Below are 25,814 nucleotides of genomic sequence, written 5' to 3' on the forward strand. Positions count from 1 at the left end.
CTTATGCGTTTCTGTGTGATGACTTCTCCAGGTTATGGGCCTATTATCAAAACTGTGTTAGCAAAAGGGAATTAACTTGTGCTGACAGTTCATGTAGTAACACAGCAGGTTACCTGTTAGCAGTGCCAGCCCAATATTAGATGCCCTAGGCAAACATTCAACCATGCACTCTCTTAGGGGCAATTCCAAGCCCTACCTATCAACATATTTCCTTCCTAATGGTATAGCAGTTCATGGTACTACACAAAGTACAGCGAGCTGCCGCGAGAAGTAATGGTAGCCATTTTAGTGAGGAGTCGGCAAGGGGCAGGAAAGAGGTAGCTATACTCTTGCGCCTAACATCGGATCACCAGATATTTGGATATGTCTGGGGGGCCTACCTAAGCATGAGGGAGATGGGAGGGGGGCTGGCAAGGAGGAGAGAGGTCTTGGCACTGGCTGAGGAGAAGAGAGGGGATCGGGGTTCCGAGATACATTAATAAAAATTTTTAATAGCTAAACAAGTTATGAGGTCCCAGCCCAATATTCAGCCAGAGCCGCGTAACTCATATGCGGGCCCCAGCTGAGTATCATCTGGACCTCCATGAACTACGAGTAGCTAGGCTGCCTGGCTTTATGCCCTGATATTCAGTGCTGGTGCCTGGGCATGACATGGCATTGAATATTAGGGCAGAATTAAGCTGACAACAATCAGCATTAAAAAAAAAAAATGCTGATCACCCAACAGAATATCTAGGGAGAGTATATTTTTCTCTTTTTTTTTTCCTGTCCGTCTTTCTTCCTTCTCTTATACTCTTTCATTTTCTCTTAGTCTTTTTGTGATTTCTCTGAAGAGATGTAAGCAGTAACTTATCTGTTTTCTTTTCTTTGCTGACTAGTTCTTCCTCTTTCTTGGTAGTGGGGCCCATGAACTTTCCAGCTAATTTTTATTTGCTGTTTCCTTTAAGAACCTATTCCCTCATTATACAAACTCATACCCCTCCCCCCCTTTATACTAAGCAGTGGCGTACCAAGGGGGGGGGCGGGAGGGGAGGTCCGCCACGGGTGCCAGCCCTAAGGGGGTGCTCCCGGCCTTGCCGTTCAGTCCCCCCACCCCCGAGTCCCCCCCACCCCCGAAGGACCGCTCGCCCCACTGACCTTCCTGCACCAACTGTGAAGCAGCCCGCAGCAGGATCGCGACATCAGCGATCCCTGAGCTGCTTGGGCGCTGCTTCCTGCGCCGCGGTCCCGCCCCTCCTCTGACGTCAAAGGAGGGGAGGGACCGCGGCGCAGGAAGCAGCGCCTAAGCAGCGCAGGGATCGCTGACGTCGCGATCCTGCTGCGGCTGCTTCATAGGTAGTGCAGGAAGGTCAGTGGGGCGAGCAGTCCTTCGGGGGTGGGGGGGGACTGAACAGCAAGGCCGGAAGCATAGGTAGTGCTGCTTCATAGGTGGTGCGGGGAGCCAGGGGGACGAGCGGTCCTTCGGGGTGGGGCGGGCGGGCGGGCAGGCAGGCTTTCAAGGGGGAGGGGGGTGACAGGCAGGCAGGCCTTCAAGGGGGAGGCAGGCCTTCAAGAGGGGGGACAGGCCTTCGGGGGGGTGCAGACCTTCAAGGGGGAGGGACAGGCCTTCGGGGGGGCAGGCAGGCCTTCAAGGGGGGGACAGGTCTACAAGGGGATGGGACAGGCCTTCAAGGGGGGGACAGGCCTTCGGGGGGGGTGCAGGCCTTCAGGGGGGGTGCAGGCCTTCAGGGGGGGACAGGCAGGCAGGCCTTCAAGGGGGGGACAGGCCTACTAGGGGGTGGGACAGGCCTTCAAGGGGGGTGCAAGCCTTCGGGGGGGTGCAGGCCTTCGGGGGGGGTGCAGACCTTCAAGGGGGTGCAGGCCTTCAAGGGGGGACAGACTTTGGGGGGGGGGTGCAGGCCTTCGGGGGGGTGCAGGCCTTCGGGGGGTGCAGACCTTCAAGGGGGGGACAGGCCTTCAAGGGGGGGACAGGCAGGCAGGCCGGCCTACAAGGGGGAGACAGGCCTACAAGGGGATGGGACAGGCCTTCAAGGGGGGGACAGGCCTTCAGGGGGGTGCAGGCCTTCGGGGGGGTGCAGACCTTCAAGGGGGGGGACAGGCCTTCAAGGGGGGGACAGGCAGGCAGGCCTTCAAGGGGGGGACAGATCTACAAGGGGGGACAGGACTTCAAGGGGGGTGCAGGCCTTCAAGGGGGACAGGCAGACCTTTAAGGGGGGACAGGCCTTTGGGGGGGACCCTGGTTTAGAAGTACACGGAGATAAGGGGATGTTCAAAGAGACGTGCATATGCCAAACTTTGGGGGGGAGGAAGAAATAATGGGTCTGAAAATAGAGGAGAGGGAGAGAGATGATAGACCATGGGATTTAGGGAGGGAAGGAAAAGAAAGGGAGAGAAATTGGACACAAGGGATGGTGTGGAGGAGAGATAGAGATACTGGATAGGAGGGTAATTGGGAAAAGAAAGGGAGAGATGGTGGACTCTGGGGTTGTGGGGAAGGAGGGAGAGATGCCGGATGAAAGGGTAGTTAAGAAAAGGTGGATCTGTGGAGAGAGATGAAAAAAAGGAAAGATACCAGACTTCCTGGGGAGGGAAGGGAAATGGAAAGGGAGGACAGAGTTGGCAGATGGATGGTTAGCATGCAGAAAGAAGAAAGAAGGAGACCCTGGCAAGCAAGTTATCAGAAGAAAACCAGAGCCTTAGACTAACAAGATTTGAAATATAACCAGACAACAAAAGGTAGAAAAATTAATTTTATTTTCTGTTTTGTGATTATAATATGTCAGATTTGAAATGTGTATCCTGCCAGAGCTGGTGTTGGACTGCAAACGTGAGCTAGGATTTAACAGAGAGAGGAAAAGTCCTTTTTGTTTCTTTATTTTATTTACACCACAGCGCCAGTGTGGTTAGGAGAAGCCAAAGGGGGTGAAAAAGCTATAAAACCCACCAGGAGTTTTGAAAAAAATCACCCAACTGGGCAGGAAAATCGAATTGAAAAAACAATTCAATAGGCTGAATCGAATCAAAAATTTTTTTCCTGAATCTGGCAGCATTAGTTTGCGCTACTGTCTTAGACTTTAAGACCTGGGATTGGGGAGAGATGGCATCCTCAGTACTTTATAATGCAAGTGAAACGAGAATTTTGTCAGACTTTTGAAGGATCTGCAGAAAAAAAATATTGTATAGGCCGGGGACATGAGACAGCAGGAAATGGGAACTTTTCTTCCTTCTATTTTTGTGAATGGAAAGGCTGAGGATGTCAGAGAGTTCAGTTAAAATATGTGCTTTATAAGAAAATATAATAATGTGTTTTATAAAGTTTATAGCATAGCTGGCCTACCCAGTGAGGTGTTCCTAGTGGTGGTGGTGGCAGCGTGTCAATGTGTTGAGAGGAAGAGGTGGTCTGGGAAATTCTGCTGAGCAAACTCCGGGCCCATTTCCACTCCACTCAACTGGTTCACACACTGAGTGGGTCTTTGGGTGTTGTTTTGGGATCTCTTCCAGTGGTTTATCTCCTTCTGGTCCAAGGAAGGAAACTTTGTTATCCTTAGCATTGACCTACAGAATATGTTTGTAACAGCGCTGCTTGTGTGGCATTAGGCTATGTAGTGATCGAAAGAAAAAAACAGACCTTTGCACATTTTTGCACTATATGGTGGGTGTATGAGGAGATTCACATTTCTTGCACAGCTAAGTCCATGTGAAGTTACCTTGTGCTGTATTTGACATCTAGCAAGGTCTCTGTTTGAAAGGAAAGATCTAAACTTAAAAATGAAGTGGCCAGAAGTTATGGTAAAAGCAGATAGTGTAGCTGGTTTTAAGAAAGATTTGGACAAATTCCTGGAGGAAAAGTCCATAATCTTATTAAGACATGGGGGAAGCATCTGCTTGCCCTGGATCGGTAGCATGGAATGTTGCTACTCTTTGGGTTTTGACCAGGTATTAGTGTCCTGGATTGGCTACCATGAGAATGGGCTACTGGGCATGATGGACCATTGGTATGACCCAGTTAGTCTATTCTTATGTTATGTTCTCATCTGTAGGGGCCTTTGTTTTCACTTATTATTTTAATGTATTTTTTTTCTGGGAACTTATCAGTGTTTTTTATAATAGGAACAAAAATGGAAGAGAATTAATGTGTGTGGAATGAGGGGGTAACTAATTTCTTCAGCTAAATAATTCAATCCACTTCCAACAGATATAGGAGAACTCACGCACCATTCACACACCCTCCGACCAAAAACATCAAAAGAAAAAAACTGTTCGACAACCTCCTAGCCATTCGAGCTGTAACACTCGACCCCCAACTCTACAACCAATTGACATCGACCACAGACTGCAAAACCTTCAAAAAGAAATAAAAACCCTTCTATTCAAAAAACACATAAAACCGAACTAACACAATCAGAACTGTCCCAAGCATCACCTGCAACTACTCCATATGTACTTCTGATGTCATGACAATTCAGACATAATTTATGTTATGTTATGTTATGTTTGGAATATAAGAAAATTTTCACTGCCTGTTTCTATTCAGACCATTTATTCCGTTTCATGGTCATTACAAAAAAATATTTTTTTACATGTGGGGGGGTGTCAAAAAATGATGGGCCCCGGGTGCCACATACCCTAGGTACACCACTGATACTAAGCCACAGTAGAAATTTTCACTGAGGCCCGGAACACTAACCCCTCTTCTACGAAACTACGATATCAGATTTTAGTGCGGTGAGCTGCGCTGAATGGCCCAGTTCCTGTGAGCATTGGGAACAGCGCAGGACATTCAGCGCAGCTCTCTGCGCTACAAACTGCTATCGCAGTTTCATAGAAGATGGGGTAAATGCTATGAATGTCAAAACATTTAGCGCTCCAAGCTGCAGTAGAAACCTCTACTGCGGCGTAGTAAAAGGGACGATCAATAATGCAAAACCCTATTGTTTATTTTTCTCTTGCCTTCTTATGCCACAGACGCTCAGCATTATTAATACGTTGAGGGCTCTGATCTAAAAAATGAAAAGATAATTGGTATGCCTTATTAAATTCAGACTCTATTCTTTCTGTATTATTTGAAAAGACTTTTAAATTAATTCACATCACATAAGAACATAAGCAATGTCTCTGCTGGGTCAGACCTGAGGTCCATCGTGTCCAGCAGTCCGCTCGCGCGGCGGACCAACAGGTCCAGGACCTGTGCAATAATCCTCTATTTATACCCTTCTATCCCCTTTTCCAGTAGGAAATTGTCCAATCCTTTCTTAAACCCCAGTACCGTACTCTGCCCTATTATGGCCTCTGGAAGCGCATTCCAGGTGTCCACCACACATTGGGTAAAGAAAAACTTCCTAGCATTTGTTTTGAACCTGTCCCCTTTCAACTTTTCCGAATGCCCTCTTGTTCTTTTATTTTTTGAAAGTTTGAAGAATCTGTCCCTCGCCACTCTCTCTCTGCCCCTCATGATCTTATAAGTCTCTATCATATCCCCTCTAAGTCTCCTCTTCTCCAGGGAAAAGAGACCCAGTTTCTCCAATCTCTCAGCGTATGAAAGGTTTTCCATCCCTTTTATCAGACATGTCGCTCTCCTCTGAACCCTCTCGAGTAACGCCATGTCCTTCTTAAGGTACGGCGACCAATATTGAACGCAGTATTCCAGATGCGAGCGCACCATCGCCCGATACAATGGCAGGATCACTTATTTCGTTCTGGTAGTAATACCCTTCTTGATTATACCTAGCATTCTATTCGTTCTCTTAGCGGCTGAATAGAATGCTATTTGAAGGGCATTTTTGATATAATGTCCAAATCCGCAAATCCGGTTTTATGTAGAACATTCACAGAAATCTAGTAGTGAACATGACTATTTTCGAAACAGAAAAAAACATTTATCTTTTTGTTTTGAAAATGGCCATTCGTCAGATGTGCTTATCCTCAGTGTGTCTTTTTGAACCATTTAAATAAAGCCCACAAAAAATAAAACCCACATCCAAAAGAAAAATGCACAAAACAAGCCATTGGGACATAGGAGGGGGGCCAGCATTTTTAGTAGACTGGTCACACAGACATCCTAGCAGAGCAGTGGAGCACCTTAGGGAGAACTGCAGTGAACTTCACAAAAAAGGTCCCAGATACACATCTAATCTAATCGATTTGTGAGTCGCACAAACCTATACAAGCTCTAGGCAACTAAAGAGTAAACCGAGAGGGAAGGGATATATAGGAGGAAAGGAGAAAAGGCAGATATTAATTAATTGTCAAAGAGGTAAGTTTTTTTAGGTGGGTTTTTTTTCGGAAGAAGGAGTATTTGGCCTCCTTTCTGATAGTTTCTGGGAGATTGTTCCAGGTTTTTACTCCCAGATAGGTTAGCATGGAGTTGAAAATTTGCTATCCCCTATGGTGAATGGTGAGCCCTCCAAAACCCACTCCAAACCTTCTGGACCCAACTGTATACCATACCAATAACCTTTATGCCTACAAGTGTCATCTATATATCAGTACAGTGTTGTAGTTAGAGTGGGGTATAGGCATGAGAAACCTGCTGGTCAGCACTTGGGGGAGTGTGTGTGTGTGTGTGGGGGGGGGGGGAGTTCATGCCTTCATCCCTCCAGTGGTCATCTGTTTGGCCCTTATTTGTTGTTAAAACAGGCCTAGCCTCAAATGTCCAAACTATGCCCTGGACATTTTCTAAAATTTTTCATTATTGCAGAAAAACATCCAAACTATAAGTCCACCCTAGGCCTGCCCAAACCATACCTCTAACATTTTCCCCTTGAGATTTAGATGCATTGCAGATAACCAGCACAGAAATGTGTCTAGAATATGGGTTTCAAAAATCCACATCATTCCTCAGTAAATGCCTGTGTTTCTAGTCACATTGACTGCTCACTTGAGACCACTCATGGCTGTCTACCAGTTCAGACTTCAGCACAGTTTTCTTCCCCCCTTCTCAGACTGTGCTAGAAATAAGAACTGTAAGCAAGCCTGCTGTCAGTTATCCAATATGTAAAAGCTTGTACTCGGGTAATTCAAGGATCCAGTTTGACTATGCATTCAATTATGTAACAAATCTTAGAAAGATTCTTCAGCCTTTTCAATTCCTGCCATGTCATTCCAGTGTCTCACAGTTTTAATCACTTTCTTTCTGTCTTCCTACTCAAGCACCTCATTGTTAAGATACCCACAGCATACATCTGCTCTCACTCACCTCCCAAACTTTTTTTTCCTAATTGTAACAGACTCTGCTACTTAGAAAACTGACTAGCAACATCAGATCCCAACCAATATGAAGCATGCACTTATCTAGTTGTTCAGGTTCTTGCATGCATATCCTGACCTGTTACAACAAGCCTCCCTTATATTGGAGCCAGCATCAGCCACTGTACCCTGCCCCCTCCCCCCCCCCCCCCCACACACACACCTGTGGGCAGGCCCTTCAACTTACAACACCTGCTTCTATCCCTCAAGAAGCTCCCTTTGCCCAATGCACAAAATCTTTCCATGACAGTAAGACTTGTTAAAGCAGTCTTACTGCTGCGGAAAGCTCTCCTCCCGATGCACAAAAGGTTTCTCTGTGGCTGATACCGATCCTCACAGCAGCCACCAATAACCCTATGCAAATGAATCACAAGGAGCACATTAGCATTTAAAGGAGCTCTCCTTATGATGCACAAAAGGGAACACATCCAGGGCAGGATTAATTCGTCAAGGGCCCCTAGGCACACAAGTAAACTGGGCCCCCTGCCCCACTCCCATGTATTTACCCATTTTCTTATTTACTTCTTTATTTCCAATTTATTTCTTTTATTTTAAAATTCAAAACAAAGATTACCATACCAGTGCCAGTGTACTGTTTTCCTTCTATGCAAACATCTCTTAACAAAACACCCCTTCTTTCCTAGAGGAAGCCCACCAATTTATATTTTGCATATGGGTAGGAGGCATGGGGCATGGCGGGAAGAAAATTTAGTGCCCATCATTTTATTGGACTAATACATTTCTCACTTAGTTTTCAGAGGTTAAAACCTCTTTCTTCAGATCAGTAAACTATACTGCTGTTACAGTATCCCTGTCCTGACGTGAGGAAAGGAATTATGTTCTCTGAATTAGTAAAAAAATGTATTAAAATTAGTTCAACAAATAGTATCATCTTATTTCCATTTTCTATTAGTAAACGATTATCAACTCAGCTACAATAATACCTTATCCTAAAGCAAAAATAAATAAATAAATAAAATAAATAGAAATTTTTTTCTACCTTTGGGCCCTGATTCTCCAAAAGTGTGTCCCGATTTTAGGCAGCTGTAGGCGTCCTACAGCTGTCTAATCAGCCAATCGGGATGCACGTTTTTTTTAAAAAAATGCTCCCCAAGCAGGCCTGAAGGCGCCTCCGGGAGCCTAGGGAGACCTGCAAGACGCCTAAGCTCGCCTAAGGGCCTTAGGCAAACCTAGGCGGCCCTACGTGTCTCCCTAGTAGAGGAAGAAACGCTTACAATGTAGGCCAGCAAAATGCTGGTCTACATTGTAAGTAGACGCAGCCGCTATACTTATTGCGGCAAGGGATCTCTCTGCCGCTATAAGTATAGCGGGCCGCGGCCTGTCCAATCGGATGCCCCCCCCTCCGACACTACCAACCGCCCCCCCCGACACTACCAACCGCCCCCCCCCCGACATTACCGATCTACCTCCCACCCCGACACTACCGATCGCAGGCAGGAGGGTGCCCAATCCCTCCTGCCCGAAGACGCACCCTCCCCCCCCCCCGACAATATGGATCGCAGGCAGGAGGGTGCTCAATCCCTCCTGCCCGAAGACGCACCCTCCCCCCCCGACAATATGGATCGCAGGCAGGAGGGTGCCCAATCCCTCCTGCCCGAAGACGCACCCCCCCCCGGCGCTAACAACCCCCAAACTAACCTGTTCTTCAGGCCAGACGGTTCTTGCCCGTCCAGCTGGTAGGCTTAGTGGGGATGGGCAGACCCGCTATGCCTAAGGCCTGATTGGTCCAGGCTTCTAGAGCCTGGGCCAATCAGGCCTTAGGCTTCAGCGGGATGGGCCAGGAAAGGGCGAGCCTGCCTCATTTCGACGAGGTGGGCCTACCAGCTGGACGGGCAAGAACCGTCTGGCCTGAAGAACAGGTTAGTTTGGGGGTTGTTAGCGCCGGGGGGGGTGCGTCTTCGGGCAGGAGGGATTGGGCACCCTCCTGCCTGCGATCCATATTGTCGGGGGGGGAGGGTGCGTCTTCGGGCAGGAGGGATTGGGCACCCTCCTGCCTGCGATCCATATTGTCGGGGGGGGCATCTTCTGGCGGGAGGGAGATCGGTAATGTCGGGGGGGGGGCGGTTGGTAGTGTCGGGGGGGGGGCGGTCGGTAGTGTCGGAGGGGGGCATCCGATCGGACACACCGCGGTCCGCTATACGTATAGCGGCAGAGAGATCCCTTGCCGTGATAAGTGTAGCGGGCCGTGTCTAATCTAACCCGATTCTCTAACCAGCGTCTGTAACATGGACGCCGGTTACAGAATCGGGGTTTTGGTGTAGGCCGATTCTGAATAGGACGCCTCTCCCGGGCGTCCTATACAGAATCAGGGCCCCAGGCAGGCCTTCAATATAGGCGGCCTGCCTGGGGAGCATTTTTTTTTTAAAAACGTGCATCCCGATTGGCTGATTAGACAGCTGTAGGACGCCTACAGCTGCCTAAAATCGGGACACACTTTTGGAGAATCAGGGCCTTGTTGTCTGGTTTCTGCTTTCCTCATCTTCTCATCATTCTCTTCCTTCCATCCACTGTCTGCCCTCTTTCTGCATCTTCCATATGGCATCTGCTCTCTTGCTATGCTTCTTCCAGAAATTGTCTGCCTCTCCCTTCCATCTCTCCCTCCCCCCCATTGGTATGGCATCCATCTTCTTCCCTTCCCTCCTCCAATGATCTGGCATCTCTCTCCTCTCCTTCCCTCTCCCACACCCCTATGTTCTGGCATTTCACTCTCTCTTCTCCTTTCCCCCTACTTCCATTAGCATCTACCCCTTTTCTTTTCCTCCATCCCAATTCCATCCAGTATCCTTCCCCCTTATGTCTCTCTTTCCTTGTACACCAATTCCATCAGCATCTGCCCCCTTTCTCTTCCTCTACCACACTTCCATACCACGCTGTCCCACCACCCTTCCCCCTTTCTCTTCCTCCACCACCCTTCCATACCATCCTTCTCACAACCATTCCATACCACCCTTCCCCCTTTCTCTCCCTCCACTACTCTTCTATGCTCCTTTCTCTCCCCCCTCCAAACATTGCAGCTGCCGGCTCTGCCCTCTGAGCCCGAAAGCAGAATTAGAACAGCTGACGGCAAAGGGCCCCCTTGCATCAACGGCAACGTGCTCCCCCCTCCCCCGCATCAATGGCAATGCGGCCGGATCTGTTACAGGAAGGTTTTGCAATGACTGCGTCTGCTGGTCCATCCCCCTCCGACGTCACTTCTTCTGGAGCAAGTAAGTGATATCAGAGGGGGATGTACCGGCAGATGCAGTCATCGTGAGACCTTCCTGTAACAGAGCCGGCTGCGTTACCGTCGATGGGGGGGGCTGTTATCATTGATGATGGGAGGGGGCCGTTGCCGTCGATGCCGGGGGTGTGTGTGTGGGCGTTACCATTGCCGTTGATGCTGGGAGGGCTGTTGCTGTTAAAAAAAAATGGCAAGGTGAGTCATCCTCCTTCAGCGGGCCCCTCTCACAGTTTTGGGCCCTAGGCACGTGCCTACTGTGCCTATTCATTAATCCTGTCCTGGGGAGAAGCAGGACTCGGGTTCGTAAGTACAAGTCTGATGCAAGTCGGGTGCTCTTAAACTGGGGACTGCCTGTACAGTTCAGCTAAATTTAGGCAAATTTGTTGCAGTGGAAAGCTGTCCTAAATTAATTGGTTAACTATATTCAGAAGTGTTTTTAATCAATAAGCTATCCTCAGCAACCTCCTCTTGAACTCCCCAACGTACCAAGCTCTCAGGGGAGCCCTCAAAACCCATCTATTTGACAAATTCATCTGATTCTCCAAACCCCTGACTCTTTCTGAAAGCCCCCTCCTCCTCTTCCCCTTTCCCCCCTCTACTTCCACCTCTCTCTCTGTCCTTATTCCCCATACCTCTTTACTTATACTTATATTGTTAATTACCCTCACAATCCCGCTTTGTAACTATCCACTACTGTATCCACTATTGTATACTGTCTAGATCCGAAAAGGTTCATCTTCTACTTTGTACTTTTCCGCTATTGTATTTTGTCTTGAACTGAACAGGTATGACGGAATATAAATAAAGCTTTATTATTACTAAATTTCTGAATAAAACCTACCACATAAAGGGCAATTCTATAAACATATTTTTATATTCAAAATTATATAGGTGTGCACTTCTGCACATATAGACCAGTATGCAACTATGAGGGAGTCTATAGGAAATTACCATTCCCCCTTAACAGCACTCCCTCACACTCACAGAGCCACCTTAAAAAGCAGGTCACAGAGCAAGGAAGAGATGACTTAGCAATAGCAGAGTAGGGAGGGCATGGTCAAGGCAGGATAGAACTCAGCCTAGATCAGTCAAAGGAGGCCCAGAGGAGAGAAGTCCTCCACCATATGTCTCCAGCACAACTTATAAACTGCAGAATCTCTATCCAGGTAAGTCAAGTTTAGCTTGGAACTTTGCTAAAATTGTGACTTTTAAACTGAGGGCCAAGCCTGGCCAATTGCCTTTTGGATAGACAGAATTGTGACTCTGGGATTTACAGACCAGAACAAGTTTTGCTTTTTATTTTTTCTGAAAGATAGATCAGTGTACATTGTGACCCCATAGGAGCTGGCCACAGCAGAGAATCTTTTGAACATAAGAACTACAAGTACCATATGCTGTGTTTATTTCCTCCTGGCCTGTGAGAGAAACAGGTCACTTACTTTGCTGTTCTCAAAATAAATTTATTTCTTTCACTTTTAAACCTCTCTGTGGGTGTGTTATTAAAGGCTCCAAGTTTGCCATTGCTAATGCTGCTACAGCCATCTAACATACCGTAGTAAACGATGGCAGATAAACCTGAATGGCCCATCCAGTCTGCCTATTAGTTATTCTCATTAAAAATACATGATTAAATTATCTTGTCTCTTCTTTGATATTTCTGGGCCATAGACTAAACTCCACCTGGTATTATCCTAGGATCCAACCGCTTAAGTTGTCATCTAAGCTCACTCCAGCCTATTTAACCATCCCGTTGTTTGCAGGATATTTACTGTAAAGTCTGGCCAGTAACATCCTCATGTTCCAAGTTAGTGGAGTTCCCATTGATGCCCATTTTACACCGATTCACCATATATGGGACACCAGACAACAAAGGTAGGGGAAATTATTTTATTTTCAGTTTAGTGATTGGAATGTCAGTTTTGAGAATTTACATCTGCTGTCTATATTTTGCATTGTTCAGGAAAAAATGCATTTGTTTCTATTTCTCAGAGGTTGAATTACATGGAGAGTCTTGCATCTTAGGATTTTGTATGTATATATTAGTGCTTTTAGTTTGTGGTCCTGTATTTGCATAGGGGTTATCTTTTTTTTTTAAATTTCTTTATTCATTTTAAAACCATAAGTAAGTGCAAAATAAAATACAATCATATCATTCTATATAAGCACTTAAATTCAATTACAATTATAATCTACGACAAAAAGATTATCACCCCCCCCCCATAATTACATCTAAGAACTACACTCAAATTGAAAATTACATTCCAACCCGCCCTTCCACCCACCCACCCTGGACATGTATGACCAAAGGGCATAATCAGCAATCACTCTTTGCAAAATTTTGTCAATGGCTCCCAAATCTTCAGAAACTTCTTATAATATCCCTGATGTATGGCCATATTACGTTCCATCTTAAAAACATGACAGACAGACTCCCTCCAAAAGGAATAGTTCAGTTTATCCCAGTTTTTCCAATTCCTTAGAATAAGCTGTATGGCAACCCCTGTCATAATAAATAGAAGTTTATTATTATGGAATGATATTTGGCTTTTAGCTCTCATCATAGTGCCAAATAGCACAGTGTCATATGTTAGTGCCACTGGATTTTCCATTACTTTGTTTACCTGATCCCAAATGGATCTCCATAATTTAAGTATCAAGGGACAATAAAATAATAAATGATCTAATGTCCCAGGTTCGAGATGACAGTGCCAACACCTATTAGACTTGGAACTATCTAATTTCTGTAACCGAACTGGGGTCCAAACTGCTCTATGTACAAAACAAACAAAAAAAATGTTTGTCTCATAGATGTAGACATCGTACACCCCATCCTCAAAGTCCAAATTCATAGCCATTGAGACGCAGTAATCTGATGCTTTATCTCCAAATGGCACGAAGACCAGTTTTTGGTTTCTTATTCAAAAATTCAGATATTAATTTATACCACTGAGTAGCCTGATGATCAAGGAAATCCGCCTGGAAGCACAGGAATGGCAAACTATACTGATTTTTTAAGATTTTTTCAGTCAGGGAACCCCTCCTGAATGGCCTGCTTCAACTGCAACTACCTATAACTTTGAGTTTTAGCAATACCAAATTTTTGTTGCAGTCGTGAAAACTCAAGCAGCTCTCCGTCTGATACTACATCATCTAAAGTATGTATGCCCGCCTTCATCTAGTACTTCCAGATAACCTTAAACCTGCCAATTTGAATCTTGGGGTTCAACCAGAGGGACTGACAAGTGGATTTATGAATTGGAATATCTGTTAAATTAGTAATAAATTTTAATGTCTTCCAAGTGTCCATTAAAATTCTATTGTCCTTATACAGCCTAAGCATCTTGATACTCAAAACGTGACACAATCTCAATGGATATCAACTGTAAACTTGATAGTATTCTAAACTACCAGTTTTATACCACCTTTGGAGTTTTCCAGGAACCTCAGCGCCACCACTCAGAGCTCAAACTCGTTCATTGCTCTAAGCTTTACGTGTTAGCTCCTCATCGGATCCTATTTTATTTAAAACTCTTTTTTGCTTTTGTAATGTGTATTATATATATATTTTTTTTATTTTTTTTACCATTTAATCAGTTTTAACCCTTAAGCTTGAAATATTAAGTTTTACTTAGCTTATATTTCTTGTGGTCTTTGGCTACATCGATCCCACTACCACTACATGAGTTCAGGGAGGACCCAATACATACCCTGACGCATTATATAGGCTTGATGGTACCTATAAAAATTTGGAAAATTTACCCCACCCTCCACAATTCTTGCTGCTTTCTCCAGCCAAATGCATGGGGGTTATCTGTGTTCTGCATGTGTGATCAAGGCCAGGTGTTCTAGTAGGAATTAGTACTATTATGGGGGCGGGATCTGGGGCAGAGCTTAGGCAGGGTCTGGGGTGGAGATTGGGCGGGTCTGGGGCAGAGCTTTCATGCCTCCCCAAACAAAAAAATATTCCACTGCCTATGGATACAGGTGTTCTAACATGCACACATAGGTATCTGGGTACTGGCACAGAATATTGTTTTTACATGGATAGCTTCTAGCAGCTATTGTTTACCTGGACATTCCTTGCTGGCATCCAGGTTTCGCCTAGCTCTGAATATCTGAGTATAGAAAATCCCACTGTGTCTGTCTTTTATAAAGAGTACCTTGAAAAGCAGCCCTCTCTATAGCCCTTGAAGACTTGCTCTCACATCACACTTTTTTTTTTCTTAAATGCATTGGAAAAATTATAAGCTTATACATGCTTAATTTCTTTATGCAATAGCTACAGGAAAATTGACTCATTAAAGCACTTAGCTGTAATGACCATTTCATTGGTATAAACTTCACGTGGGGACCTATGTAATAAAACTGTGCTATATTTAAAGCATGCTGTAAATGCACTTACCATATTCACTGAACACAGCATTATTTAATGAGGTCCTGCTGCACAGACTGACTGGTATTTTCTTAATCACATATGTAGCCCACTAAAAGGTAATGAGCCTGCATATGCAAAGCATTAGAATAGCAAGGTAATGATCTAATTAGTGAAATTTAACTGCAGCCCCAGGGCTGTGGTTAACGGCTAGCTGAACGCAGATGGCAAGACAGCAGTTCAATAAGAGGAGGGCCATATATAGGATTTCCGTTCCTCTTCCTTGTGCCACTCTTAATGCAGACTCCAACTCATAGCAGAAAGCTGCCCCTCCCCCTCCAATAATCACCTTAAGAAGACAGCCTATATCCCTGAGGCAGATAGTTTCTCAGATTTAGAATCCAGCCCTTGGAAGATTCCACACACCATCTCCCAAAACTCTTCTTAAAAACCTGTTAGGCTACAGTAGGAAGAGGATAGATGTTCCTCTGCATCTTGTCAAGTCACGGATCCACTTCAAAATGGCAGCCTTTCCTTGTTGCTCTGTGAAATGTAGATGACTGGTGCATCTCAGTCTTTTAAAGAAATATTTAGGTTGATTGAAATTAATTTAGAATATCAAAGCTGCAATTATCACCTGTCAGAAGAGATGGACAAGGGTTATTCCTAGTCTCATTGGCCTCCATTGGCTGTCAATGAATATTCTTATCCAGCTTAAATCATTCTGATTTTTGGAGTCATGTAAAATATTGCTCCTTTACAATTCTTTGATGTACTTATTTAATCTTATTGGCTACCATTTCTTTAAAAAAATACTCAGTGACTAATTGTTTCACACAAAACAAAAAATAATACATGTGGAGGAGCATAATAAAAAAAAACAAAAAACGTCCAAATCCCCTTTTGGCTTAGGCCCTAAACGCTGAAAGTAGAAGCAGGAAAAATGCCCATTCTCAAAAACACCATCCGAAAGGAGTTTTTTTTTATAATGGCTTGCCTCTACGTTCAGCTGTTTTAACGCCCAGACCACCACAACATCTACACTTACCACATATAATCAATGAAAAAAAAGCCTAAGTCCCAAATGCCCAACACAAAGGCTTTTAGGCTAAGGAGAAGCCAGTCCTTCGCCTAAAAACTGGATTCTGTAACCGGTATCTGCCAAAAAGAACACCGGTTACAGAATCCCCCCTCCCCCCCGCAACGATCGCAGCAGGAGAGATGGCTCATCTCCCCTGCCGCGATCCACCCCCCTCCAACATGACCGGGGCAGGAGGGAACCCAAGCCCCCTACCCAAAGAAGCGCACTCTCCCCAACACGATCAGGGCAGGAGTGAGCCCAAGACCTCCTGCACCTGTGACCCTCCTATCCCCCACCCTCACTAAAATACAGGCAGGAGGGATCCCAGGCCCTCTTGCCCTGACGCAGTCCCCCTATGTCTGGCCCCCCCAAACCCACGATTGGCCCCATCCACCCGCCAACCCGCAAGACCCCCCTGCTGATCCTTTGAGCCCCCACCCCAACACACACACCCGTACCTTAAGAATGTTGGCTGAACGGACGGGTCTGAAGCCCGTACGTCTGGAAGGCCTGCCATCCTCAAAATGGAGGCCTTAGGGTAGGGTGGGTGATCACTTTTGCGGCAGGAGAGATGAGCCATCTCTCCTGCCACGATCATTCCTGGGGGGGGGGGGGTAGACAGGTTACCGTGGCCGCTGAGCTGATCGCGGCAGCTGCCATCAGCTCAGCGGCCACTTTTTTGACACTTATACCTGTTTTGACTTGGTCTAAGTCAAAACATATAAGTGCTGACTAGGTAGCCTGTTTTAGGTTTTGGTTATACCTGCTGTAAGACTATGTCTAGGTTGGCTCACCTCCTGCCCTTTCCCCTCCTCTAAAAATGCCTCTTTTCACTCTATGCATTTAGAGGCAGGGGAAAGGCCTAAGCTGGTTTTAGATATGTCTAAAACCAGCTTCGGTTATGGGTACTTGGACGATCAGGCTTTTTGATTGTCCAAGTACCCATTTGGGCCATTTTTTAGATTTTTTTTTTTTTTTTTATTATGAGCCCCATAATATTTATTGTGCAATACTTGGAGCTCTGCATGCAAAGCTGAATATATTGGGGTCTTTTTACTAAGGCATGCTAACCGATTTAGCGCACGCTAAATCAATTAGCATATGCAGGGAGGATGCCATATGATTAGTCTGGCTAGAAACTTATAGAAGATCTCTCTTCAGTGTCAAAGAACTGAAACACTATGCCTTCAATTCTCTATACATTGTGGTGTAATATGCTTTAATTGTTTCTGTGTTGGCTGGGTATAGCTTTGCTTTAAATATAACAACAATAACATAATACAGCAAATGAGCAAAAACTGTGAAAAATAGATTGGCAATTGCTCAAATAGCTAGGTTTTACACTGTTTTGTAAACATCTTAATGTAATATTTGAAATCGATCAGAAGGTCATTCCAAGCTCAGATTGTCACATCCCCAAGGGGGGTATATGCTTGTCCAAATAACAAACACCATTTTTTTACTGATTGGGTCTCAAACAACAGAGCTTTTTTTTAAAGGGGTATTTGCTGGTTCTGAGTACCAGCATCTATTTCATTGCCTGCTAAAATTAACCAATGGTCCCCAAGTAACACAATTAATGAAACAAATGAAAGTTATTAATGAAAAATCACAGATCCTGAATACATACAGACAGGGCTTTCCACCGGAGAAGCAGTGCCTTTAGCCAATCCTCCCTCTGACCTATGGGGGAGATCTGGCCTTGCTCACAAAGGAATAGACAAACTCTAAGCAGCATATAATAACACAGCCTGTAACATAATAGAGGAGGGGCTTAATGATTCAAGCAGTGACCTGGAAACTAGATTTAATGCCCACTGCAATTCAATGTGACTGGGCAAGTCATTCAACCCTCCATTACCCTAGGTATAAATAAGTATTTGTATATAGCCTGTAAACCACCTTGATTATAACCACAGAAAGGCAGTACAGCAGGGGTGTCCAATGTCGGTCCTCGAGGGCCGCAATCCAGTCGGGTTTTCAGGATTTCCCCAATGAATATGCATGAGATCTATTTGCATGCACTAATCATATGGCATCCTCTCTATCGTCTTCCCTTCCCCTGGCATCTCTATCTCCTTCCCTTCCCTTTCCCTGCCATCCTTTGACTCCTGAGTGGAGTAGAACGGGTACAAGTGGATAAATTTTTCACTCCATCAAAAATTACAAAGTCTATCTTGTGGACTAAAAGATATATGAAGGATATTACATTTTAAAGATCAGGAATTTTCCTTTTGTTCTCAAATACACAAATCATTTTCAAGAATAGATTAATTTTTTGTGTCAGATACTTTAATTCAGCAAGTCACAAAAGCTATCATTGATCCGATCATTTTCTCTGATCATAGAGAAATATGGATAGAATTACAAATAATGGATCAAGATTATAGTAGACCTGTTTGGAGATTTAATAATGCTCTGCTTGCTGAAGATAACTTTATTAAAGATTTACAACAAAAAATTAATGAATATTTTCAATTAAATTCTTCAGAAGAGATCTCTTTAGAAACTCTCTGGGATGCTTTTAAAGCTACTATGAGAGGTCATATTATTTCATTTTCAGCACATGTAAGGAAAAAACTTAAAATATAATTTTCTAATTTGGAAAAAAAGATTAAGGATTTAGAATTAAAATTGGCTTTAAAATGGGAACAAAGCACGTTGCAGAAATTATTAAAAAACAAATATAAATATAATGAGATTTCCTCTAGAATAGTCAAAAAAGAGTTGTTTTATCAGCAGGCATTGTATTATGAAAATTCGAATAAAGCAGGAAGAATGTTAGCTAATTACCTTAAAGTAAAGAAAAAGAAAATAAAAATAGTAGCTAAAAATAGAAGCAGAAGGAATCCAGAGGATGAGCTTTCCAGTGTACTACATGGACTGCCATATGTATGATTACCTCCCCTCAGGGAGGCAGTCGTATGTATGCGGTCGGTGTCAGGAACTGAAAAGCTTGAAGAAGGAAGTTAGTCAACTGAAGTACAGGATTCAGGAACTGGAGGGACTTTACATCATAGAGAACCCAGTCAGGACAACTGAAGACCCTATGAGAGAGAGTCGCATTGAGGAACAAGTCAGGGAGCTCGAGAAGTTTATTGAGAAGGCTTACAGGAGGGTGGAAGAACAAGGACAGCATAGGGAAGATGAAGATACACCCACATGGAATGGAGAACAGGAGCAATCCGATTTCAAGGAAGAAGAAGCCCATAGAGATATCCCACAGGAAGGGGAGGCAAGGTCTGGCCAATGCCTAGAAGAGGAAGCAGTGAAGAACACCGAGGACACAGACCTGTGGCTGGAGCGAAAACTGAAAAGAGGAAAATCTGCAATCCTAGTGGGAGACTCAATCCTAAGGCAAGTAGATAGCCACATAGCAGGAGGGAGAGAGGATCGACTAGTGACCTGCCTCCCAGGAGCAAGAACAAAAGACATCGTTGACAGAATTGAAAGGATCCTAGAAGGAGCAGAGATGGAAGAGACCACAGTGATGATCCACATCGGGACAAATGATGTCAGCATGAGAAACTACAGCAGGAATACACTGATTGAACAGTTCAAGATTCTGGGAAAGAAGCTGAAGATGAAGACTCAGAAGATAGCATTTTCAGAGATCCTACCAGTACCGAGGGCAGATGTGAAGAGGCAGATGGAACTGCAATCAATAAATGCATGGATGAGGAGATGGTGCGAGGAAGAGGGGTTCCACTTCTGAAAAGAGGAAAATCTGCAATCCTAGTGGGAGACTCAATCCTAAGGCAAGTAGATAGCCACATAGCAGGAGGGAGAGAGGATCGACTAGTGACCTGCCTCTCAGGAGCAAGAACAAAAGACATCGTTGACAGAATTGAAAGGATCCTAGAAGGAGCAGAGATGGAAGAGACCACAGTGATGATCCACATCGGGACAAATGATGTCAGCATGAGAAACTACAGCAGGAATACACTGATTGAACAGTTCAAGATTCTGGGAAAGAAGCTGAAGATGAAGACTCAGAAGATAGCATTTTCAGAGATCCTACCAGTACCGAGGGCAGATGTGAAGAGGCAGATGGAACTGCAATCAATAAATGCATGGATGAGGAGATGGTGCGAGGAAGAGGGGTTCCACTTCTGAAAAGAGGAAAATCTGCAATCCTAGTGGGAGACTCAATCCTAAGGCAAGTAGATAGCCACATAGCAGGAGGGAGAGAGGATCGACTAGTGACCTGCCTCTCAGGAGCAAGAACAAAAGACATCGTTGACAGAATTGAAAGGATCCTAGAAGGAGCAGAGATGGAAGAGACCACAGTGATGATCCACATCGGGACAAATGATGTCAGCATGAGAAACTACAGCAGGAATACACTGATTGAACAGTTCAAGATTCTGGGAAAGAAGCTGAAGATGAGGACTCAGAAGATAGCATTTTCAGAGATCCTATCAGTACCGAGGGCAGATGTGAAGAGGCAGATGGAACTGCAATCAATAAATGCATGGATGAGGAGATGGTGCGAGGAAGAGGGGTTCCACTTCGTGAGGAACTGGACAATATTTTGGGGCAAGAACAAGCTCTTCAGGAGAGATTTGACCACACCTGAGTGCGGCAGGAGCAAGACTTCTAGCAAACAACATCAGGAGAGGAATAAAGCAGGCTTTAAACTAAGAAGAAGGGGAAAGCTAACAGTCGACCAAGTGTCGATGATTCAGAAAAAGGTATCCCGAGAAGATACTGAGAGGGAAAAATGCAGGGAAGACGCAACCGGCAAAAAACAAGAGTTGACAAATCAAGAGGATGATTAGAAAAGCGTAGCGCAGGAAATGAAAATGAAGACAAGAAATAACAGGACTTAAACTGCATGTATACTAATGCATTGAGCCTAAGGAACAAATTGGAGAATTAGAAGTCATGGCCAAAAAAGAGAACCTAGACATCATTGGGGTCTCTGAAACATGATCAAGTTCAAGGTTGAAGTAGGAATATCGAAGGGGAAGAGAACCACAGCTACGACTTTGAACTTCAAGAAAGGAAACTATGAGGCGATGAAAGTAATGGTAAGAAAGAAACTTAGGAACAGCTCAAAGAAATCACAGACTGTAGAGCAAGCCTGGTCATTATTCAAGGATATGGTGAGTGAGGCACAAAACCTGCATATCCCAAGATTTAGAAAAGGATGCAAAAAGAACCAAACAAAAGACCCAGCGTGGATAACTAAAGAAGTAAAGAAAGCAATAAGAGACAAGAAATATTCATTCCGGATATGGAAAAAGGACAAAACCGGGGAGAACTGGAAAGAGCACAGGAAGCATCAAAAAGAATGTCACCTCGTAGTCAGAAGAGCAAAAAGAGAATATGAAGAGAAGCTAGCCAGGGAAGCGCAAGATTTCAAACCTATCTTCAGATATGTTAAAGGGAAGCAGCCGGTAAGGGAGGAGGTGGGACCGCTGGATGATGGAGATAGGAATGGAGTGGTGAAGGAAGAAAAAGAAGTGGCGGATAGACTAAACATGTTCTTTTCGTCAGTATTTACAAAAGAGGATACATCCAACATGCCATAACCTGAAAAATATTCACAGGAGATCAAGCAGAAAAATTAACATCAATGGAGGTAAGCCTCGAGGACGTACATAAGCAGATAGATAGATTAAAAAGTGACAAATCTCCGGGCCCAGACGGAATCCACCCTAGGGTTTTGAAGGAACTAAAGGAAGAAATGGCAGAACTATTACAGCGGATTTGTAACCTATCTCTGAAAACAGGCGTGATCCCGGAGGATTGGAGGATAGCTAATGTTATGCCCATCTTTAAAAAAGGATTCAAAGGTGACCCGGGAAACTACAGACCGGTAAGTCTGACCTCGGTTCCATGGAAAATAGCGGAAGCACTGATAAAAGAAAGCATTGATGAACATCTAGATAGAAGCAAACTGATGAAAACAAGCCAGCATGGCTTCTGCAAGGGAAGATCGTGCCTAACAAACTTATTGCACTTCTTCGAAGGAATTAACAAACAAATGGACAAAGGGGACCCCATAGACATTGTATACTTGGATTTCCAAAAGGCCTTTGACAAGGTACCCCATGAACGCCTACTACGGAAACTGAAGAACCATGGGGTGGAAGGAGAAGTTCATAGATGGATCAAAAATTGGTTGGCAGGTAGGAAGCAAAGGGTAGGAGTGAAGGGCCACTACTCTGACTGGAGAAGGGTCACGAGCGGTGTTCCGCAGGGGTCATAACTCTGAATGCTTCTGTTCAATATATTTATAAGCGATCTAGAAACAGGGACGAAGTGCTGAAGTAATAAAATTTGCAGATAACACCAAACTATTTAGTGGAGTTGGAACTAAAGGGGACTGTGAGGATTTACAAAGGGACCTGAACAAACTAGAAGAGTGGGCGACGAGATGGCAGATGAAGTTTAATGTAGAGAAATGTAAAGTCTTGCATGTAGGGAAAAGACACCCGAAGTACAGCAAATATGATGGGAGGGCTGGAAATGGATGAAAGTACTCAAGAAAGGACTTGGGGGTAATAATGGACAAGACAATGAAGCCGTCGGCACAGTGTGCAGCAGCCTCTAAGAAGGTGAATAGAATGCTAGGTATTATTAAGAAAGGTATTACAACCAGAACGAAAGAGGTCATCCTGCCGTTGTATCGGACGATGGTACGCCTGCATCTGGAGTACTGCGTCCAATATTGGTCGCCGTACCTTAAGAAGGATATGGCGATACTCGAGAGGGTTCAGAAAAGAGCGACACGATTGATAAGAGGTATGGGAAAGTGGAGACTCAGAGGGGACATAATAGAGACTTACAAGATCATGAAGGGCATAGAGAAAGTGGAGAGGGACAGATTCTTCAAACTTTCAGAAACTACAAGAACGAGAGGGCATTTGGAAAAATTAAAAGAGGGGACAGATTCAGAACTAATGCTAGGAAGTTCTTCTTCACCCAAAGGGTGGTGGATGCCTGGAATGCGCTTCCAGAGGGTGTAACAGGACAGGGTACGGTATCAGGGTTCAAGAAGGGATTGGATGAATTCCTGAAGAAAAAAGGGATAGAAGGGTATAGATAGAGATCATTATACAGGTCCTGGACCTGATGGGCCACACCGCTTGAGTGGACTGCTGGGCAGGATGGACCCCTGGTCTGATCCAGCAGAGGGACTGCTTATGTTCTTATGTTCTTAAAAGATGAAAAAGGAAAAACTCATTCCCAAATTAATAACATTTTGGCACAATTTTTGAAATTTTATAAAGCATTATATTCTTCCGAGCTTGATTCAAATAAGGAAACTGAAGGAATTGAATTTTTAAAATTAATTGAAGGACCAACATTCCTGATCATTTAAAGGAATCCCTTGAAAAGCCGATTACATTGAAGTAAATACAGACACCACTGAAATCTCTTAGAGTTGGATCTGCTCCAGGTGGAGATGGTTTCACTGTTGAGTTTTATAAATCATTTCAAACCCCATTACTACCCCAATTATTAAATTTATATCAAGATAAACTGAATAATGGTTGCATTACAGGTACTATGGCGGAATCTTTAACTATAATATTGCCTAAGCCAAATAAAGATCCTACTTTGGTCTCAAATTACAGGCCTATTTCATTGATTAATGTGGCAAAAACACTAGCTTTGAGATTGGCTAAGGCTCTCCCATATATCATTGGAATGCATCAGACAGGATTTGTAGCTCAAAGGCATTCTTCTAATAACACCAGGCTGGCGTTTCATATGTTAAACTTAACAAAAACCTTAAAGGATCCAACTTTCTCTGTGTCACTTGATGCAGAGAAGGCTTTTTGATCGTGTGGAATGGAATTTCATGTACCAATGGAATGGTTTGGAATTGGTTCAGGATTTATACAAATGATTCAGTGTTTTGGTCTGAAGAGGGGAGTTAGATAAGGGTGTCCGCTGTCTCCTTTACTGTTTGATATTGTATAGGAACCCCTTTTATTAGCTATACAGCAATCAAAGGAGATTCAGGGTATTTCTTATTCAGGTTGGGAATATAAAGTTTCTGCATATGCGGATGATATTTTGCTTCATTTGAGAAATCCAGAATCTACCATTCCACATTTACTAGAATTGATAAATAAATTTGGAAAAATATCGGGGTATAAAATAAATTGGGATAAATCGGAGATTCTTCCATTAAATATTCATTGTCAGAAAGGATTATTTGATTCGTTTTCCTTTTTATAGAAAGATGAAGGCATTAAATATTTAGGAATTTGGATTCAAAATACAATAAAAAAAAACATTGAAGGTACATGAAAAATCTTTATTGAAAAAGGTTACAGAAATTTGTGAACAATGGAACCCATTGCATTTGTCTTATGTTTTTGTCTTTATGTTCTTATAAGAGGGGATATGATAGAGACTTACAAGATCATGAAGGGCATAGAGAGAGTAGAGAGGGACAGATTCTTCAAACTTTCAGAAAATAAAAAAACAAGAGGGCATTCGGAAAAGTTGAGAGGGGGCAAATTCAAAACAAATGCTAGGAAGTTCTTCTTTACCCAACGTGTGGTGGACACCTGGAATACAATTCCAGAGGACGTTATAGGGCAGAGTACGGTACTGGGGTTTAAGAAAGGATTAGACAAATTCCTGCTGGATAAGGGGATAGGGGGGTATAGATAGAAATTTACTGCACAGGTCCTGGACCTGTTGGGCCGCCGCGTGAGCGGACTGCTGGGCGCGATGGACCTCAGGTCTGACCCAGCGGAGGCATTTCTTATGTTCTTATGTCTTGGTGGGGGAGAGTTCAGACTGTTAAAATGATGATTTTGCCTGTAGTTTTGCTATCAAATGAGTATGTTACCAATTTCTTTTCAGGGGTCCATCAAGCCTATATTAAGCATCAAAGTATGTACTGGATCCTCCCAGAACTCATGAAAGAATTTACGGATTGGTTGACATTAGAATGGCAACTTATGTTTCCTTTGAGATTAAACCCTACAACAAAATACCCCAGCAGTATATATACATATATAATAGAAAAACAATCCAGATACTGCTATTACCCAGCAATACACTTCTGAATATAAGCCCAGACCACTAGACACATTTTTATACTAAGGACATGACTTAATCTCAAAGGAAAACAATCCAGATACTGCTATCTGGATTGTTTTCCTTTGAGATTAAGTCATGTCCTTAGTATAAAAATGTCTAGATTATATAAGGATCATATAATTTTAGTAGAAACATGGAAAACACTAAGATATGTGAATTATTTAACACCTATTTCAATACTTAAGTCAACATATCAGACCTTATGGCTAAACTCCAAGATTAAAATTGGCAGATATAAGGTCATCTGGAAATATTGGATGAAGGCAGGTATACGTACTCTAGATGATGTTATTTCTAATGGTAAGTTGCTTGATGTTTCACAATTGCAACATAAATATGGTCTTAATAATTCACAAAACTATAAATGGTTGCAACTGAAGCAAGCTATTCAGTCAGGGTTCCCTGAATGGAAAAATCTTAGTGATAAGTACAGTATTCTTATGTTTTCAGATGGACATTCTGGGACACCAAGCTGCTCAGTGGTACAAATTTATATCTGGATTTATGAATAAAAAACCAAAAACTGGTCTTCGGGACATTTGGAGCATTGAGATTAAGCACCAAATTTCTGCGTCTCAATGGCCACGAATTTGGTCTTGGAGGATGAGATGTACAGTGTCAGCATCTATGAGAAAGACTTGTTTTTTTCTGTTACATAGAGCATTCTGGACCCTGGTGCATTTACAAAAATTAGATTACTCTAAGTCTAATAGATGTTGGCACTGTCATCTCGAAGCTGGTACATTCGACCATTTATTGTTTTTTTTCCTCTTATACATAATTTTTATAAATCTATATGG

General features: G+C 43.7%; 1 protein-coding gene across 4 annotated transcripts in view; it reads right to left on the reverse strand.

Moving 5' to 3' along the window:
- SNTG1 (syntrophin gamma 1) overlaps nucleotides 1–25,814 on the reverse strand; it is a 1,000,749-nt gene that overhangs the window by 632,029 nt on the left and 342,906 nt on the right. Inside the window, exon 1 of one of the 4 annotated variants that reach the window (XM_033934201.1) lies at nucleotides 7,196–7,311. The exons of the other annotated variants lie outside the window; for them this stretch is intronic. The gene's annotated coding sequence lies outside the window, so the exon portion shown is untranslated. Of the gene's footprint in view, nucleotides 1–7,195; nucleotides 7,312–25,814 lie in introns of those variants that run through there. 4 annotated transcript variants of the gene reach the window in all.

The sequence above is a fragment of the Geotrypetes seraphini genome, chromosome 2 (assembly GCF_902459505.1).
Source record: "Geotrypetes seraphini chromosome 2, aGeoSer1.1, whole genome shotgun sequence".
NCBI classification, from domain to species: Eukaryota; Metazoa; Chordata; class Amphibia; order Gymnophiona; family Dermophiidae; genus Geotrypetes; species Geotrypetes seraphini.